General features: G+C 42.6%; 1 protein-coding gene across 1 annotated transcript in view; it reads left to right on the top strand.

Moving 5' to 3' along the window:
* The window catches only part of RNF24 (ring finger protein 24), an 84,443-nt gene that overhangs the window by 23,589 nt on the left and 39,566 nt on the right, over positions 1 to 21,288 (top strand). The window lies entirely within an intron of this gene.

The following is a 21,288-nucleotide window of genomic DNA, read 5'->3' on the forward strand; positions in this document are numbered from 1 at the left end:
TAGGGGTGACCAGGCCTGCAGGGGACGGCAGTTAGGGGCAAACAGGCTGGCAGGGGAGCAGTTAGGCATCAATCAGGCTGGCAGGGGAGTGGTTAGGGGGTGATCAGGCTGGCAGGCAGAAGTGGTTAGGGGCAATCAGGAAGGCAGGCAGGCGAGCAGTTGGGAGCCAGCAGTCCTGGATTGTGAGAGGGATCCCAGATTGGAGAGGGTGCAGGCTGGGCTGAGGGACAACCCCCCCTCCCCATGCACGAATTTCGTGCACCGGGCCTCTAGTCTTTAATATATCCATCTATAAAATTAAAATTATAGTGTTTAACATGATGAAGATTGATAGTGGTCTTATAAAATGTCTTTAAGTAGGAAAGAGCTCCCAGGGTTAATTATATGGCAAGTCTTGACTCTTAAAAGCCTACTTAGAGACTTATTCATGGTTCTGGAATGTTGTGGCCTTTTCAGAATTTTTTAGAATAATCAGCAGAACCAGACTACCCTCCAGAATATTGAAATAATATATTTCACCTGCATCATTCTCTCAGCTGCTCCGTTACCTGCCTGAAATCATCTTAAAGATGAAGTCTTCCCATATCTCTCTTAAAAGAACAAAGTGATCCCAGTAAACAAAGGAGACCATGCTTAGGACTATAATATCTAGAAACTTAAGTTCATTTTCACCAGTGTCAAAATACCAGGCAGCCTGTATACTTTGCTGGATTCATAACTATTTGAGGTTTGCTCAGTGAGTCATGAGCTTTATGGCTGTAGAATTATCTTATAAAAGTAAGATCTCAAAACCAATAGGCTTTTGATTTACACAGATTAGCCATCTGGAAATTGTGTTGAAGAAATGTAGCTAAACTAATGACTGTTTCCCAAAATTCCCTTCTCAATCTGAGTCACTTCAGAAAGGAGTCCACTTGTGGCCCAGGCTCAAAGATTTGGATCTGAACCAGCATGGCCCAGGGAGATGAGGCCCAGGCTCAAATTATCCCTGACTCAGGAATATTCAGACACGAACCTCAGTGCCAACCTGCAACAAAAAACCAAAAGACCTTGATCATAATGATGAGCACTCCTGTATGCCAGGCATATCCTCCAGAGACAGATGTTGTAACTAGCCTTATTTTACACATGAGGAAATTGAGACTTGCCTACGGTTCCAGAGGTGGGAGTAGCTAAGCTCAAGTCTGCAGTTAATGCCTCAGCTATAGCATCTTCCATGAAGCCCTCTGATTTACTCTTATTTCCTGATCAATGAATTTCTAAGCCACAGAGACATTGTTTTCTCTTATTTTCAGGGATGTATTTTTCATTTGTTAGCTCATTCTCGTTTTACCACTGTAGAATTATGCTATAGTTTAGAAAACTATAAGATGAAGGAACAAAAGGTGACATCTGTAATACTTTAAACAATAAAGATAAATTTAAAAAGAAAAGGAAAAAGAAGAAAAGGAGGTCCATATGTAGAGCAAATTCAGCATTTTCTAATAACTTTTTTTAATTTCTTTATTGATTAAGGTATTACATATGTGTCCATAACCCCTATTATCCCCCACCCCACCCCCACTCCTGCCCTCACCCCCCTGTTGTCTGTGTCCATTGGTTAGGCTTATATGCATGCATACAAGTCCTTTGGTTGATCTCTCCTCCTTTCCCCCACCCTCCCCTATCTTCCCTCTGAGGTTTGACAGTCTGATAGATGCTTCTCTGTCTCTGGATCTGTTTTTGTTTATCAGTTTATGTTGTTCATTATATTCCATAAATGAGTGAGATCATGTGATATTTATCTTTCTCTGACTGGCTTATTTCACTTAGCATAATGCTCTCCAGTTCCATCCATGCTGTTGCAAATGGTAAGAATTCCTTCTTTTTCTAATAACTTTTTGTATACTTGGATTTAGTTATTAAATTACCCAGTCAGTAGACTGAACAAACTTAAGTCCTTTAATTTAAAAGCAAATTAATCTTTCATGACTGCTCCATTAAATAGAGTTGTATTGATTTATTTCTGGTAACCCTGTGCTTTTCCAGGGAATTATAACTGATTGTTGATTTATTTTCTATGAACACGTGTCTTAAGTACAATTGATTTATCTAGATTATCACAGCCAACCAACTCTTCCCTTTATTTATTTTGTAATTGATTTTAGAGAGAGAAAGGGAAAGAGAAACATCGATGTGAGAGAGAAACATCAATAGGCTATCTCCTACATGTGCCCTGACTGGGGATCGAACCTGCAACCTGGGTGTGTGCTGTGACCAGGAATCAAACCCACCACCTTTTGGTGTATGGGATGACACTCCAACCAACAGAACCATACTGGCCAGGACAATTCTTTGCTTTATTTAAAGAGTGGCTCTTTTTTTTTTGTTTTTAGGACCACTCTGGCTCTTCATTTTAGGATGTTTCTTGGTTATCACATAGATCCAGCAGTTCCCCAGGGTGGGTTTTCAATATTCAAAGCTGTTTCCAGAAATACCATGACATTTTCAAAATCAAATAAACTTTTATTAGTTTTAAAGACACAGTCTGTGTCACAGATTGGGGAAGACTAAAGAAACATAACTAAATATGATATGGGATTTTGGATTGGATCCTAGAAAAGAAAAAGAACATTAGTGGAAAACTGGTAAAATTTTAATAAAGTCTACAGTTTAGTTAATAGTATTATACTAATGTTGATTTCCTATTATTGTACTATGGTTGTATAAGATTTTAACATTAGGGAAAGCAAGATGAAAGTTATATAGAAATCCATACAACTTTTCTGTAAATTTAAAACTATTTCAAAATTAAAACTTTAAGTAAATATATATATATATATATATATATATATATATATATATATATACACACACACACATATACACACACACACACACACACACACACCTATCCAAAGTGTTTGGGAATTATGATATTGGCCTTTCTTGAGGTTCTCTAAGGCAAAGATGACCTAAATGCATCAGTATACTATACACTCACTGCCCATAGGAACCAGTGACAGAATTGTTTCATTTGTGTGTTATTCAAATACTGCCAATCTGGTGCAAGCTTAGTAAGGCCCATGGAAGGCAGCAGGATCTCATGGGAAGCATAAGGACTTGGGTTCAGTCCTGTGTTTCAATCCCTCTTTGCCACTGACTAGTGGTTTCAGTTTGGCCAGCCAACTTGACCTGAGTCTCAATTTCTTCATCTGAATATGGAGGAGTATAATTCCCAGCCCATGGAGATTATAAGGATTAAGTGGGACTTATGTATTTGAATGTTAGTCAGGAACTCTAAAACACTGTGTAAAATGTTCATTTGATTAATAGCCTAAAGAATGGTTTGGGGGCAGGGAAGATTCCCTAGTTTTGGAGATTATACATTAGGCTTAGGCTGGCTCTCCTGAGAGGCTTTTTTTTTTCCCCTTACAGCTTACCTTTTATTTCTTTCTCCTATTTCAGCATTATTCTGTGCTCTTTTTCCTACATACTCTTAATTAAGAGTCCCATCTTTAGTTAATTACAAGACTGTAAAGTAAATAGAAATTAATAGTTAAATGTTAGTAAGCAGATTATTTGTGAAATTACAGTGCATGTATGGGTGTCTGCGATAGTAGTCAGAGGGGAATGTAAGACATCAAATTTGAATCCCTCTCCACCATCAAGTTCTCATAAAGATCTGATGGAATTATTTAAATTGAAAATAGAGACTTTATCATCACACAAAAAATTAGACAAAAAGTCTTTATGGAGCCAATACAGAATAATTACCTGGAATCTGGCAGAGTAACAATAGACCAACCAAAATAACAAACATCTGAAATAAAATAATGTTTTAGAAGACAAACTTCAAGTGTGATAGCAAAGATAGCACCTCAGACTTGATTTAGAACTTTGGTAACACCAAGAAAGAGAAAAGCTGTGCACAGATCCAGAGAAAACAATGGGAATAGAGGAACAGGAAGGAAAAAAAACCTGCAGAAAATGGGATTGCCAGTAATAGGGTGGAAAATGGTAAGAGATACAAATATTATTAAAAGAAACTGGTTAGAATTTAAGAAAAAGAAACCCTGAAGACTGTGATAAAAAGTATAAAGAAATTTACAACATAATTTAAGGGGGGGGGGGAATAGTATCAAAATAATGGGGTGGTCAGTAAAATTGAGGCTAAATGGAGAGATCCAGATTAAAATACAGATGGAACAGACAAATGGGTCATAACAAATCTATGGATCTAGTTTTTTGCTCCTACAGCTTCCCAAGGGGGTGAGAAGTGTTGCAAATAGGAGGATACCTCAGAAAAGGAAAACTTGAGGATGTTATTATAGAGAATAATAGACCTTTGCCTATTGAGATTGAGAGTTTGTGGAATACTTATTTTCCAGATTTGGCACTTAATGATATTATACCTACTTTTCAGATTCTTAAAACTAGAAATAAGGAAAAACTATCCACTGGAGAATAAAAGTTAAGAATGACTTCATTCTTTGCAATTTGGGATATATAGAGAGAAGATGCATTTAGAGAATCATTTACAAAATACCAGCCAATTTATCTTGCCTAGCTGTCTGCCTTTTGAAGATAAAAGATTTTGAACCCTGATATCTTAGAAGAATTTCCTATAGCCAAGTACTAGAGAAGATTACAAAAGGAATGCAGAGGAAACTTCTGAAATATAAGTGGCAGAGACTGTAGTACTTGGAAGGAAGTGAGATAGTGAAATCATCTATGACTGGCAGCTTAGTTAGGTATTTGGGCACAGAACTTCTCAGTGCAGGATCTGTACCTGCACTCCAGGTATATTTCAGGGTCTGGACCTCTACAAGTACAGAAATGAAACCTTCCCTAAACTCAGAGATATAACCAGGGCCTAGGCAAACATTGCTAACCAAAGCTGTCAAGACTGCCAATTTATAAATTTGTCATGAGAAATAGAATTTTCAGGTGAGTTTAAACTTTGATTAAGCATGAGTAAAATTTTTGCACTCTGTCACATGGGGAAAACAGATTAAAATCATTGTATTACTTTGGTGAATTTAGAGTTAGAATAAAGAAACAGAAGTGGTTATAAGCCCTAGCCAGTTTGGCTCAGTGGATAGAGCGTCAGCCTGCAGACCAAACGGTCCCGGGTTTGATTCTGGTCAAGGGCACGTACCTTGGTTGCAGGCTCCTCCCCGTCCCGGGCTCTGGTCAGAGTTGATACAGGAGGCAACCAATCGATGTGTTTCTCTCACATCGATATTTCTCTCTGTCTTTCCCTCTCTCTTCCACTCCCCCTAAAAATCAATGGAAAAATGTCCTGGCCTGAGAATTAACAAAAGAAAGAAAGAAAGAAACGTAAGTGATTTTAAGAAGAGTTTCTCTGCTAACGTTGAAGTATTCTTCCCTGGTATAGTGCTTTCTGGCAGGCCTGTAATGTCTAAGTGTTTGACATTCACCAGCATATGCTGGATATGGCAGGAAATGTATACTTAATTCTATACATACTAGAAGCCCGGTGCACGAAATTCGTGCACGGCGGGGGATTGTCCCTCAGCCCAGCCTGTACCCTTTCACAATCCAGGACTGCTGGCTCCCAACTGCTTGCCTGCCTGCCTTCCTGATTGCCCCTAACCGCTTCTGCCTGCCAGCCTGATCACCCCCTAACCACTCCGCTGCCAGCCTGGTTGATGCTTAACTGCTCCCCTGCTAGCCTGTTTGCCCCCAACTTCCCTCCTCTGCTGGCCTGGTCACCCCTAACTGCCCTCTCCTGCAGGGTTGATCACCTCCAACTGCCCTCCCTTGCGAGCCTGGTCCCTCTCAACTGCCCTCCCTTGCAGGCCGGGTGCCTCCCAACTGCCCTCTCCTGCTGGCCATCTTGTGGTGGCCATCTTGTGTCCACATGGGGGCAGGATCTTTGACCACATGGGGGCAGCTATATTGTGTGTTGCAGTGATGATCAATCTGTATATTACTCTTTTATTAGATAGGATAGAGGCCTGGTGCACGGGTGGGGGCCAGCTGGTTTGCCCTGAAGGGTGTCCCAGATCAGGGTGGGGTTCCCTTGGGGCATGGAGCGGCCTGAGCGAGGGGCCTGTGGTGGTTTGCGGGCTGGCCACGCCCCTTGGCAACCCAAGGGGAGGCCCTGGTATCTGGAATTTATTTTCCTTCTACAATTGAAACTTTGTAGCCTGGAGCGGAGCCAAGCCTGCTGCTCCCTCCGGGGCGGCAGCCATCTCTGTGGCAGTTAATTCACCTTCTACAATTGAAACTTTGTAGCCTTAAGCAGGTGAGCCCGGCCAGGGTGTGCGGAAAGCTTTGCTTCCCCTGTTGCCACCGGCAACCCTGGCCTGCTCTCTCAAGCTCCATTCTGCCGCCATTTGTTTGAATTTGTTTACCTTCTATAATTGAAACTTTGTAGCTTGAGTGGAGGCTTAGGCCTGCAACAGCTATGGAAAGCTTGGCTTCCTCTGTTACCTGGGAAACCTTGCTCACTGTGGCTGTAGCCATCTTGGATTGGGGTTAATTTGCATACTCGCCCTGATTGGCTGCTGGGCGTGGCTTGGCTGGTGGGCGTGGCTTATGTAGCGGAGTGATGGTTAATTTGCATATTACCATTTTATTAGAGAGGATAATCTCTGCTTCTCTACAAAAGATATGTACTAACACCGGCTCCTTTTAAATGTTTTTCTCTCTGACTGTTTTTTTTTTTTTTTCTTATATATTTTATTGATTTTCTACAGAGAGGAAGAGAGAGGGATAGAGAGTTAGAAACATCGATCAGCTGCCTCTTGCACACCCCCCACCGGGGATGTGCCCGCAACCAAGGCACATGCCCCCGACCGGAATCGAACCCGGGACCCTTGAGTCCGCAGGCCGACGCTCCATCCACTGAGCCAAACTGGCTTCGGCCACCGGCTCCTTTTAAATCATTTAATACCATTGTCTCTATAGTTTTTATGTAAAGACTAGAGGCCTGGTGCACGAAATTTGTGCACGGAGGGGGGGTTGTCCCTCAGCCCAGCCTGCATCCTCTCCAATCTGGGACCCCTCGAGGGATGTCCGACTGCCCATCACCGGGATCGGGCCTAAACGGGCAGTCGGACATCACTCTCACAATCCAGGACTTCTGACTCCCAACTGCTCGCCTGCCTGCCTTCCTGATTGCCCCTAACCGCTTCTGCCTGCCAGCCTGATCACCCCCTAACCACTCCCCTGCCAGCCTGATTGATGCCTAACTGCTCCCCTGCCAACCTGTTTGCCCCCAACTTTCCTCCTCTGCCCACCTGGTCACCCCTAACTTCCCTCCCCTGCAGGGTTGATCGCCTCCAACTGCCCTCCCTTGCAGGCCTGGTCCCTCTGAACTGCCCTCCTTTGCAGGCCTAGTGCCTCCCAACTGCCCTTCCCTGCTGGCCATCTTGTGGTGGTCATCTTGTGTCCACATGGGGACAGGATCTTTGACCACACGGGGGCAGCCATATTGTGTGTTGGAGTGATGGTCAATCTGCATATTACTCTTTTATTAGATAGGATAGAGGCCTGGTGCATGGGTGGGGGCCAGCTGGTTTGCCCTGAAGGGTGTCCAGGATCAGGGTGGGGGTTCCCTTGGGGTGTGGGGTGGCCTGAGCAAGGGGCCTGTGGTGGTTTGCAGGCCAGCCACGCCCCCTGGCGACCCAAGCGGAGGCCCTGGTGTCTGGAATTTATTTACCTCCTACAATTGAAACTTTGTAGCCTGGAGCGGAGCCAAGCCTCCTGCTCACTCCATGGTCTGCAGCCATTTCTGTTAGAGTTTATTATCCTTCTATAATTGAAACTTTGTAGCCTTAAGCAGAGGCCTGGGCCGGCCAGGGTGTGCAGAAAGCTTTGCTTCTTCTATTGCTGGGGGCAACCCTAGCCTCCCACTCTTTCCAGCTCCATGGTTGCTGCCATTTCTGTTTGGATTTGTTTACCTTCTATAATTGAAACTTTGTAGCCTTGACTGGAGGCTTAGGCTGGCAAGGGCAGGCGGAAAGCTTGGCTTCCTCCGTTGCCTGGGAAACCCAAGCCTCCCTCCTGCTCTCTGTGGCTGTAGTCATCTTGGTTGGCTTTATTTGCATACTTGCAGCATTTACCAAGGGACACTGAGACCCAGGGGCCTCGTAGGGCAGGGCTGACCGAAAGCCATTGCTGTTTGCTCCGCCCTGAGACTCTGCCCCATCCAAGCTGAGCACAGAGGCTTTTGCATATGAATGGCCTGGTCCTTTTAATTCTAAACTTACCTAACAAACTGCAGCTGAGTCAGTGAGACCCAGAACATCCAAAAGAAGGCATAAGGCCCCACAGCAGCATGCATTGCTTCACAGCTGGGCCTCATCTGGTCACCTCCAAACCCCTAACAAAGAAGAGGAATCTGCAGATCTCTCTGTAGCTCCTGCTGGGTGGCCTCTCCTTGGAGATCCAAGAGCCAGTGTACCCAGGGGTCAGAGTGGGACCATCCAGATTACAACTCCTCAGATCCATAGGGACACACTCAGGGGGCAGACTCAGTGAGCACCAAAGTCTCACTGAAGCAAGTCTTGTCTCATAAGGATGTCTCCAGCACAGAAGTTCTCCCATCGTAGACACAGCTGATCCTCACAGCCAATTGGCCTGGAAGTCAATTCCTCCCAGTGATACCAACAACAATCAAGGCTTAACTACAACAAGACTGTGCACACAGCCCACAAAGGGGTGCACCAAGAGTGTCCACCTCAGGTAACTGGGGAGGCTGAGCCACTGGGCCCTATAGGACACCTAGCACACAAAGCCACTCTATCAACTCAGGGAAGCAGCCAAAATGCGGAGACAAAGAAACAGATCACAAACGAAAGAAATGGAGGAAAGCAAGTGACTGGATATAGAGTTCAAAACCACGGTTATAAGGTTTTTCAAGAATTTTCTAGAAAAGGCCGATAAATTTAGCGAGACCTTTGAGGATAAGAAAAAGGACCAACTAGAAATTAAACATACACTGACTGAAGTAAAGAATAATATACAGAGATCCAACAGCATACTAGATGATTGCAAGAATCAAGTCAAAGATTTGAAATACAAAGAAGCAAAAAAACACCCAATCAGAAAAGCAAAAAGAAAAAATAATCCAAAAATATGAAGATAGTGTAAGGAGCCTCTGGGACAACTTCAAGCGTACCAACATCTGAATTATGGGGGTGCCAGAAGAAGAGAGAGAGAGCAAGATACTGAAAACCTATTTGAAGAAATAATGACAGAAAACTTACCCCACCTGGTGAAAGAAATAGACTTACAAGTCCAGGAAGCACAGAGAACCCTAAACAAAAGGAATCCAAAGAGGACCACACCAAGACACATCATAATTAAAATGCCAAGAGCAAAAGACAAAGAGAGAATATTAAAAGCAGCAAGAGAAAAACAGTTAGTTACCTACAAGGGAATACCCATACGACTGTCAGCTGATTTCTCAACAGAAAACTATGCAGACCAGACGGAAGTGGCAAGAAATATTCAAAGTGATGAATAGCAAGAACCTACAACTAAGATTACTCTACCCAGCAAAGCTATCATTCAGAATTGAAGGTCAGATAAAGAGCTTCACAGATAAGAAAAAGCTAAAGGAGTTCATCACCGCCAAACCAGTATTATATGAAATGCTGAAAGGTATTCGTTAAGAAGAGGAGGAAGAAGAAAAGGGTGAAGATAAAAATTATGAACAACAAATACATATCTATCAACAAGTGAATCTAAAAATCAAGTGAATAAAAAAATCTGATGAACAGAAGAAACTGGTGAATATAATAGAACCCGGGGCATAGAAAGGGAGTAGACTGACAATTCTCAGGGGAAAGGGGTGTGGAGGGTATGGGGAGAGACTGGACTCAAATCGTACACCTATGAATGAGGATTGTGGGAGGCAGGGGGATAAGGGTAGAGGGTGTGGTGGGAACCAGATTGGGGGGGGGGGGGGCAGAAAGGAACAATTGTAATAATCTAAACAATAAAGATTTATTTTTTTAAAAAAGTCACTGTTTAGTTCAGTTGCCTTAGTGTATATTTTGCAGCTATTTTTTTCTTAGAGTGCTCACTGCTCAGAGCTGAGTGTTCTGTGAGTTCTTTTTAAGATTTATTTGTATGTAGGCAGTTGGTTGTATCTTTCCTAAAAAAATTTTCTAGGTTCAGATCCAAAATGAATACAGATGCCCCTTGACTTACAATGGACTTACATCCCAAAAAACCCTTCATAAGTTGAAAATATCGTAAGTAAAAAATGCATTTAATACACCTAACTTACTGAACATCATAGCTAAGCATACCCTACCTCAAACCTGCTCATAACACTTACAATAACCTTCAGTTGTGCAATTATCTTGAGTTTCATCTCAGGCATAATTGTCTTCCTTTTACCAGCAGCAGAGACACAGATAGGCATTTTGTAGACATGATGGGGTGTAAAAACACAGAACATTCCCAGCCGGCGTGGCTCAGTGGTTGAACATCGATCTAAGAACCAGGAGGTCATGGTTTGATTCCAGTCAGGGTACAGTCCTGGGTGGTGGGCTTGATCCCCAGTGTGGGGTGTGCAGGAGGCAGCAATCAATAATTCTCTCTCATCATTGATGTTTCTATTTCTCTCCTCCCTTCCTCTCTGAAATCAATAAAAATATATTTTTAAAAAAACATCCACAAAATACATCCAAAAAACACTGGCAACACAGCACACTGTGGAGTGTCAGGTTTTTTTATTTTTAAACTTTATTTTATTGTTTAAAGTATGACACAGTAGTATATATGTCTCCTTTTTTCCCCCATTGACCTTCCCCCGCCCTCCCCTAACCCCCAGCACATGACCTCACTCCACCCCCACCCCCAGTGTCTTGTATCCATTGGTTATGCTTATATGCATGCTTACAAGTCCTTCCTTTGATCTCTTACCTCCCTGTCCCAACCCTTCCCAGCCTTCCCACTGTAATTTGATAGTCTGTTTGATGCTTCTCTGCCTCTGTATCTATCTTTTGTTCATCAGGTTATAATGTTCTTTATTATCCATAAATGAGTGAGATCATGTGGTATTTTTCTTTCACTGACTGGCTTATCTCACTTAGCATAATGCTCTCCAGTTCCAACCATGCTGCTGCAAATGGTAAAAATTCCTTCTTTTTTATAGCAGCGTAGTATTCCATTGTGTAGATGTACCATTGTTTTCTAATCCACTCATCTGCTGATGGGCATTTAGGCTGTTTCCAGATCTTAGCTATTGAAAATTGTGCTGCTATGAACATAGGGGTACATATATCCTTTCTAATTGGTGTTTCTGTTTTCTTGAGATATATTCCTAGAAGTGGTATTACTGGGTCAAATGGCAGTTCCATTTTTAATTTTTTGAGGAAATGCCATACTGTTTTTCACAATGGCTGCACCAGTCTACATTCCCACCATCAGTGAAGAAGAGTTCCTTTTTCTCTGCGTTCTCTCCAGCACTTGTCATTTGTTGATTTGTTGATGGATAGCCATTCTGACAGGTGTGAGATGGTACCTCATTGTTGTTTTGATTTGCATCTCTTGGATGATTAGTGACTTTGAGCATGTTTTCATATGTTTCTTGACTTTCTGAATGTCCTTTTTCAAAAAGTGCCTATTTAGGTCCTTTGCCCATTTTTTTATTGGATTGTTTATCTTCCTTTTGTTAAGTTGTATGAGTTCCCTGTAAATGTTGGAGATTAAACCCTTATCAGAGATAACATTGGCAAATATGTTCTCCCATGCAGTGGGCTTTCTTGTTGTTTTGTTGATGGTTTCTTTTGCTGTGCAGAAGCTTTTTATTTTTATGTAGTCCCATTTGTTTATTTTCTCCTTAGTCTCTCTTGCCTTAGGATCTGTATCTGTAAAGATATTGCTAAGACATATGTCTGCAATTTTGCTGCCTACAGAGTCTTTAGGATTTTTATGGTTTCCTGTCTTACATTCAAGTCCTTTAGCCATTTTGAGTTTGTTTTGGTGTATGGTGTAAGTTGGTGATCTAGTTTCATTTTTTTGCATATATCTGACCAAATTTCCCAGCACCATTTATTAAAGAGATTGTTTTGACTCCATTGTATGTTCTTGCCTCCTTTGTCAAATATTAATTGAGTATAATGGCTTGGGTCAATTTCTGGGTTCTCTATTCTTCCCCATTGGTCTATATGTCTGTTCTTGTGTCAATACCAGGCAGTTTTGCGAACCGTGGCTTGGTAATATAGCTTGATATCTGGTATTGCGATCCCTCCAACTTTGTTCTTCTTTCTCAGGATAGCTGTGGCTATTTGGGGTCATTTTTTATTCCACATGAATTTTTGGAGAGTTTGTTCTAGATCTTTGAAATATGCCATTGGTATTTTAATAGGTATTGCATTGAATCTATAGATTGCTTTAGGTAGTATGGGCATTTTAATGATGTTGATTCTACCAATCCATGAACATGGTATATTCTTCCATTTGTTTATGTCTTTCTCTATCTCCTTTTTCAATGTCCTGTAGTTTTCAAAGTACAGGTCCTTTACATCCTTGGTTAATTTTATTCCCGGGTATCTTAATTTTTTTGGTGCAATGGTAAATGGGATTGTGGGGTGGTGTTTTTTTGTTTGTTTGTTTGTTTTTTTCCATTTCTCTTTCTGTGAGTTCATTATTGGTGTATAAAAAGGCCATAGATTTCTGGGTATTAATTTTGTATCCTGCTACATTGCCAAATTCATTTATTAGGTCTAGTAGTTTTTTGATGGAGTCTTTGGGGTTTTCTATGTAGAGTATCATGTCATCTGCAAATAAGGACAGTTTTACTTCTTTTTCAGTTTGGATGCCTTTTATTTCTTCTTCTTGTCTGATCGCTATGGCTAGTACTTCTAGTACTATGTCGAACAGGAGTGGTGAAAATGGGCATCCTTGTTTTGTTCCTGTTCTTAGGGGAAATGATTTTAGTTTTTGCCCATTGAGCATGATGTTGGCTGTAGGTTTGTCATATAAGGCTTTTATTATGTTGAGGTATGATCCCTCTATTCCCACTTTGCTGAGAGTTTTTATCAAGAAAGGGTGTTGGATTTTGTCAAATGCTTTTTCTGCATCAATTGATATGATTATGTGATTTTTGTCTCTCCGTGTGTTTTTTTATGTGATGTATCACATTTATTGATTTGCGGATGTTGTACCATCCTTGAATCCCCAGAATAAATCCCACTTGGTCATGGTGTATGATCTTTCTAATGTATTGCTGAATCCTATTTACTAGAATTCTGTTGAGGATTTTAGCATCTATGTTCATCAAGGATATTGGCCCGTAGTTCTCTTTTTTTGTGGTGTCTTTATCTGGTTTTGGGATTAGGGTAATGCTGGCTTCATAGAAAGAGCTTGGAAGTGTGCCTTGCTCTTGAATTTTTTGGAATAGTCTGAGGAGGATAGGTTTTAGTTCTTCTTTGAATGTTTGGTAGAACTCCCCTGTAAAGCCGTCCAGACCAGGGCTTTTGTTTGCTGGAAGATTTTTGATCGCTGTTTCAATTTCTTCAGTAGTTATCAGCCTGTTCAAGTTTTTTGATTCTTCTTGGAAGAATCAAAAAATATGTCCATTTCACCTAGGTTTTCCATTTCATCTAGGTTTTCCATTTTGTTGGAATAGAGTTGTTCATAGTATTTTTTCATAATTGTTTGTATTTCTTTGGGATTGGTTGTTACTTCACCTCTTTCATTTCTGATTTTGTTTATTTGGGTCCTCTCTCTTTGCTTCTTGGTGAGCCTGGCTAGAGGTTCATCAATCTTGTTTGTCCTTTCAAAGAACCAGCTCTTAGTTTTGTTGATCTTTTGATTTTTGATTTTTATTTTGGTCTCTATGTCGTTTATCTCCATTCTGATCTTTATTATTTCCTTCCTTCTGCTGACACTGGGCTTTTCTTGTTGCTCTCTTCCTATCTCTTTGAGTTGTAGGGTTAGATAATTTATTACCATTGTTTCTTGTTTTTTGAGGTAGGCCTGTAGAGCTATGAATTTCCCTCTCAAGACTGCTTTCACTGTGTCCCATAGATTTTTTTATTGTTGTGTTTTCATTGTCATTTGTTGCCATGATGCTTTTTATTTCTTCTTTGATGTCTTTGGTAACCCCGTCATTGTTTAATAGCATACTATTTAGCCTCCAGGTGTTGGATTTTTTTATTGTAATTCATTTCTAGTTTTATGCCAATTGTGATCTGAGAAGATGCTTGATATGATTTCTATCTTCTTGAATTTGAAGAGACTTTACCTGTGTCCCAATGTATAGTCTAACTTTGAAAATGACCCATGTGCACTTGAGAAGAATGTATATTCTGTGGCTTTGGGGTGAAATGTTCTGAAGATGTCAATTTATTACATCTGACCTAGTGAGTAATTTAGGATTGATGTTTCTTTGCTAATTTTTTGTTTAGAGGATTTGTCCAGTGGTGTTAGTGGGGTGTTAAAGTCCCCTACTATGCCTGTATTGCTGTCAATCTCTTCTTTGATATCCTCCAGAAGTTTTTTTATGTATTTGGGTGCTCCTGTATTGGGTGCATATATGTTTACCAGAGTTATACCTTCTTGTTGAATTGTTCCCTTTAGTATTATGAAGTGGTCTTCCTTATCTCATGTTATGGCCTTCACTTTGAGGTCTAATTTGTCAGATATAAGTATTGCTACCCCAGCATTTTATTTTCATTTCCATTCACCTGATAAACCTTTTTTTATCCCTTCAACATCAGTCTGTGTGAGTCCTTTTTTCTGAGGTGGGTTTACTGTAGACAGAAGATATATAGGTCATGTTTTCTTATCCACTCAGCTACCCTATGTCTTTTGATTGGGGCATTTAATCCATTTATGTTTAATGTTATTATTGATAGGTACTTGTTTGTCGCCATTTTTATTCTTTATGCCTGTGTTTCTTCTTCACTTCCTATTTCTTCTTTTTACAACAGACCCTTTAGCATTTCTTGCATTGCTGGTTTGGTGGTAATAAACTCCCTTAGTCCTTTTTTGTCTGTGAAGCTCCTGATTTCACCTTCAAATTTGATTGATAGCCTTGCCGGGTACAGTATTCTTGGATTGAGACCCTTCCTTTGCATGACTTTGTATATTTCATTCCATTCCCTTATGGCCTGATGTGTTTCTGTTGAGAAATCAGTTGCTAGTCTGATGGGGGATCCTTTGTAGGTAACTTTGTCTCTCTCTGGCAGCTTTTAAGATTCTTACTTTATCGTTGGTGTTTGTGAATTTAATTATAATGTGTCTTGACGTCGGTCTTTTGGGGTTCATTTTGTTTGGGACTCTGTGAGCTTCTTGGATTTGTGGGAGTTTTTTCTTCCCAATATCAGGGAAGTTTTCTGTCATTATTTCTTCAAACAGGTTTTGTATTCCATGCTCAGTTTCCTCTCCTTTGGCACCCCTAATATGCAGATGTTGTTTCATTTTGTGTTGTCCCAAAGTTCTCTTAGGCTCTCCTCCTGTTTTTTAATTTTTTTTTTCTAGAAGATGCTCTGCTTGGGTATTTTTTCCTACCTTGTCTTCTAGCTCAATGATGCGGTCCTCTGCTTCTTCTAGTCTACTGTTGATGCTTTCTATTGAGTTCTTTATTGCAGCGATGTCATTTTTCATTTGTTCTTAGTTCTTCTTCATTCCTCTTGATTCTTACACATATTGTTGAATTTGTGTTCCAACCCTTTTAGCGGCCTTATGACCATTTCTCTGAATTCTTCCTCTGACATATTGCTTGCCTCCATTTCGTTTACTTCCTTTTCTGGTGATGCCTTCTTTTCTTTCATATGTGGGCTGTTTCTTTGTCTCCCCATGCTCTCTCCTCTCCAGGTGTCTGGTTATGTAGCTCTCTCTCTCCTGCATTGACTTAAAGGCACAAAATACAACACAACAAGGCACAATGCACAAGGAACTGAACACAAATGTATTCACAATACTAATAACCCCAAATAAAGGTGACCACCAGAGAAAAGAGAATTAGGGGATAAAAATTAAATAAAAAAAAAGAGTGCAAGAATGATATTGAGAAAAGGAAAAAAAGTAAGAGAAAAAATAAAAAGAATAAAAAAAGAAGGGGGGGGACTATTTATATAGGGAGAAAACTCCAATAGAACAACAACTAATCCAAAAAAATGCAAACAAAGAACACCCAGAGATGAATGCAAACTACAAACAATCCTATCTAATAATAGACAAATATGCAAATTGACCATACCTCCGACACACCCACAAGCCACGCCCACCATCCAATCAGAGCGAGTATGCAAATTAACCCAAACCAAGATGGCTACAGCCACAGAGAGCAAGGTTTCCTAGGTAACAGAGGAAGCCAAGCTTTCCGCCTGCCCTTGCCAGGCCTAAGCCTCCACTCAAGCTACAAAGTTTCAATTATAGAAGGTAAACAAATTCAAACAAATGGCGGCAGAATGGAGCTTGAGAGAGCAGGCCAGGGTTGCCGCCGGCAACAGGGGAAGCAAAGCTTTCCGCACACCCTGGCCGGGCCCACCCGCTTAAGGCAACAAAGTTTCAATTATATAACCCCAACACAAATGGCTGCCGGCCTCGGAGGGAGCCCCAGGCTTGGCTCCGCTGCAGGCTACAAAATTTCAATTGTAGAAGGAAAATAAATTCCAGATACCAGGGCCTCCACCTGGGTTGCCAGGGGGTGTGGCTGGCCTGCAAACCACCACAGGCCCCTCGCTCAGGCCGCCCCATGCCCCATGGGAACCACACCCTGATCCGGGACACCCTTCAGGGCAAACCAGCTGGCCCCCACCCCTGTACCAGGCCTCTATCCTATCTAATAAAAGAGTAATATACAGATTGATCATCACTGCAACACGCAATATAGCTGCCTCCATGTGGACACAAGATGGCCACCACAAGATGGCCAGCAGGAGAGGGCAGTTGGGAGGCACCCGGCCTGCAAGGGAGGGCAGTTGAGAGGGAACAAGCCTGCAAGGGAGGGCAGTTGGAGGTGATCAACCCTGCAGGAGAGGGCAGTTAGGGGTGACCAGGCCGGCAGAGGAGGAAAGTTGGGGGCAAACAGGCTGGCAGCAGAGTGGTTAGGGGGTGATCAGGCTGGCAGGCAGAAGCGGTTAGGGGCAATCAGGAAGGCAGGCAGGCAAGCAGTTGGGAGCCAGCAGTCCTGGATTGTGAGAGGGATGTCCGACTGCCCTCCAGGGGTCCCATATTGGAGAGGGTACAGGCTGGGCTGAGGGACAACCCCCCTCCATGCACGAATTTCGTGCACCGGGCCTCTAGTAACTAATAACAAGCAAGGAGAGGAAAAACAGAAGCAAAAAAAGAGAGAAACAAACAAACAAAAAAACAAACTAATCAACAGTCACACAAATAACAACAATAAGACTGAGAAAGAAGGGCAAAACAAAATAAAACAAAAAAAGGAAGAGAGAAAAATAATTGGATAGTGAAGAAAGAGAAGAGAGAAGTATGTGTGGACTTGGAGCAGGGGAGTGGAAAATAGGTATATAAGTAGGATGAATTTTTAATGGGGTAAAAAGTAAGAATAGGGAAAATCTAAAGCAGGAATAGGATAATTGACTATAAAGGCCTGAGTTTACTTCTGGTCTTTCTATTCTGTTCCATTGATCTATATGTCTGTTTTTATGTCAGTACCATTGCTGTTTTGATTACTATGGCTTTATAGTATAGTTTGATATCAGGTAGTGTGAGTCCTCCAACTTTGTTTTTCTTTCTCAAGATCACTGTTGCTATTCATGGTCTTTCATGATTTCATATAAATTTTTGGAATATTTGTTCTAGTTCAGTGAAATACTCCATTGGTATCTTGATAGGAATTGCATTGAATCTATAGATTGCTTTGGGTAGTATGGACATTTTAATGATGTTAGTTCTTCCTATCCATGAATACTGTATAAGCTTCCACTTTGTATCTTCTTCAATTTCTTTCTATAGTGTCTTATAATTTTGTGAACACAGGTCTTTTACATCCTTGGTTAAATTTATTCCTCAGTATTTTATTCTTTTTGAAGCAGTTGTGAATGGGATTGTCTCCTGGTAGTTCATTATTGGTGTATAAAATTGGTTTTTTATAGAATTAGAAATATTTATCTCATTTAAGAAAAATAACAGCATAAGCACACCAATAAGTGACCACCAATATTTGGTTAGGGTGTAATACGGGGTGGTGGAAATGGTGACAAATGAGAGCATGCTGATCTCATCCCAGGCATGCCCCTCCTCCCCTCCCAATTGTGCAACAACATGGCAGTTTAGAGGCCCCAAAGCCACTCAGTTCCAAGCAATTGTTGCCATGAAAGAATGAAGCCTCAGAGTTATCAGATCATCTGAGCTTTTCCCATGTAAAGCTGAAAATTGCAAATTTTATGTTAAATCTCCCAAATTTAAACTTATCTCAGTTGTTAAAACGTTGCATAGGTGTCGGGCCAGTGTCGCTCAGTGGTTGAGCATCCAGCCATGAACCAAGAGTTCACTGGTTCAGTCCTAACCAGTTTGGTTCAGTGGATAGGGTGGCAGCCCACAGGCTGACGGGTCCTGGGTTCAATTCAGGTCAAGGGCACATACCTCGGTTGCAGGCTCAATCCCCAGCCCTGATCCGATGTTTCTCTCTGCCTCCCTCCTTCCCTCCCTTTCACTCTCTCTCTAAAAATTAATGGAAAAATATCCTTGGGTGAGGATTAACAAAAAATAAAGTAAAAGAGTTCACCTGTTCAATTCCAGGTCAGGCACATGCCCAGGCTCTATCCCCAGTAGGAGCTAGCTGATTGATGTCTCTCATGGATGTTTCTATCTCTCTCTCTAAAATCAATAAAAACTCCTTGGTTGTCTTCCTTTCTTTCTTTCTTTTTTTTTAATTGTTTAAAGTATTACATGTCTCCTTTTCTCCCCAATTAACCTCCCCCCTCTTCCCTCCCCTCAAAACACATTTTTTTAAAAATTGTGTAGACAAAACAAAACATATTCATAAGGCCCCAGAGTTAATGAACTCTGGCTGTATAGTTTTACTTTTGGTTTCAGGATTATGCTTGCCACTTAAAATGAGTTGAGACACTTTCCTTCCTCCCCCTCCCCACACCTCCCTCTCTAGATCTGTAATTCTCTGGATTAACAGAGGAATTATCTGTAGAAGTTTAGCTTGACTTCCACATCCATTGCCCTCAGGGTCTGGGGCCTTTTTGTGAAGACAGTTTTATATTTTCAGGATTTTTTCTTGAGCCAGTTTTGGTTATTTGTATTATTATAAAATCATACATTTAATCTAGGTTTAAATGAATTCTGTAGATTTTTTATTTTAATCTCAGCATATTAATAGTTTTTCTCTTCTTCGTTTTTTAATATTTTACTTATTTTTGTTAATCTCTTACTGTGCCTAATTTATAAATTAAACTTTATCATGGGTATGTATATATCCAAAAAACCATAGTTTATATAAATATACTAGAGGCCCGGTGCACAAAATTCGTGCACGGGGGGGGGGGGGGGGGTGTCTGTCCCTCAGCCCAGCCTGCACCCTCTCCAATTTGGGACCCCTCAAGGGATGTCCGACTGCCCGTTTAGGCCCGATCCTACCGCTTCTGCCTGCCAGCCTGATCACTTCTGCCTAACCACTTCTGCCTGCCAGCCTGATCACCCTCTAATCACTTCCCTGCCAGCCTGATTGATGCCTAACTGCTCCCCTGCCAGCCTGATTGCCCCTAACTGCCCTCCCCTGCTGGCCTGGTCTCCTCTAACTGCCTTCCCCTGAAGGCCTGGTTTCCCCCCCCCCCCACAACTGCACTGCTCTGCATGCCTGGTCCCCCCCAACTGCTCTCCCCTGCAGGCCCGGTTGCCCCCAACTTTCCTCCTCTGCCAGCCTGGTCACCCCTAACTGCCCTCCCCTGCAGGCTTGATTGCCCCCAACTGCCCTCCCTTGCAGGCCTGGTCCCCCCAACTGCTCTCCCCTCTTGGCCTGATCGCCCACAACTGCCCTCCCTTGCAGACCTGGTCCCTCCCAACTGCCCTCCCCTGCTAGCCATCTTGTGGCAGCCATCTTGTGTCCACATGGGGGCATCCATCTTTGACCACATGGGGGCAGCCATCTTGTGTGTTGGAGTGATGATCAATTTACATATTACTTTTTTATTAGATAGGACTAGAGGCCTGGTTCATGAAATTTGTGCACGGGGGAGAGGGGGAGTGTGTCCCTCAGCCCAGCCTGCACTCTCTCCAATCTGGGACCCCTCCAGTAGGATCGGGCCTAAACGGGCAGTCGGACATCCCTCTCACAATCCAGGACTGCTGGCTCCCAACTGCTCGCCTGCCTGCCTTCCTGATTGGCCCTAACCGCTTCTGCCTGCCAGCCTGATCACCCCCTAACCACTCCCCTGCCAGCCTGATTGATGCCTAACTGCTCCCCTGCAGGCCTGCGTCCCCCCCAACTGCCCTTCCCTGCAGGCCCAGTCACCCCCAACTTCCCTCCTCTGCCGGCCTGGTCACCCCTAACTGACCTCCCCTGCAGGCTTGATTGCCCCCAACTGCCCTCCCTTGCAGGCCTGATCCCTCCCAACTGCCCTCCCCTGCTGGCCTGATCACTCACAACTGCTCTCCCTTGCATACCTGGTCCCTCCCAGCTGCCCTCCCCTGCTGGCCATCTTGTGGCGGCCATCTTGTGTGTTGGAGTGATGGTCAATTTGCATATTACTCTTTTATTAGATAGGATAGAGGCCTGGGGCATGGGTGGGGGCCGGCTGGTATGCCCTGAAGGGTGTCCCGGATCAGGGTGCAGGTTCCCTTGGGACATGGGGTGGCCTGGGCGAGGGGCCTGTGGTGGTTTTCAGGCTGACCACACCCCCCGGCAACCCAAGTGGAGGCCCTGGTATCTGGGATTTATTTATCTTCTATAATTGAAACTTTGTAGCCTTCAGCGGAGGCCAGGGCTGCAAAAGCTTGGCTTCCTCCATTGCTGGGGGAAACTCAAGCCTCCTGCTCTCTCCAGCTCCGTGGCAGCTGCCATTTTTGTTGGGATTTATTTATCTTATAATTAAAACTTTGTAGCCTTCAGCAGAGGCCAGGGCTGCGGGAGCTTGGCTTCCTCCATTGTCAGGGAAACCCAAGCCTCCTGCTCTCTCTGTGGCCGCAGCCATCTTGGTTGGGTTAATTTGCATACTTGCTCCTGATTGGCTGGTGGGTGTGGCTTGTGTATGTAGCAGAGGTACGATCAATTTGCATATCACTCTTTTATTAAATAGGATAGGGTTTGGTACTCTTCAGGAATCCACTGAAGGTCTTGGAATGAATAGTATTCCCCAAGGATAAAGAGGTACTACTGTACATGTACAAAGA

Source organism: Cnephaeus nilssonii (genome assembly GCF_951640355.1).
Source record: "Cnephaeus nilssonii genome assembly, chromosome: 11".
Taxonomy (NCBI): Eukaryota; Metazoa; Chordata; class Mammalia; order Chiroptera; family Vespertilionidae; genus Cnephaeus; species Cnephaeus nilssonii.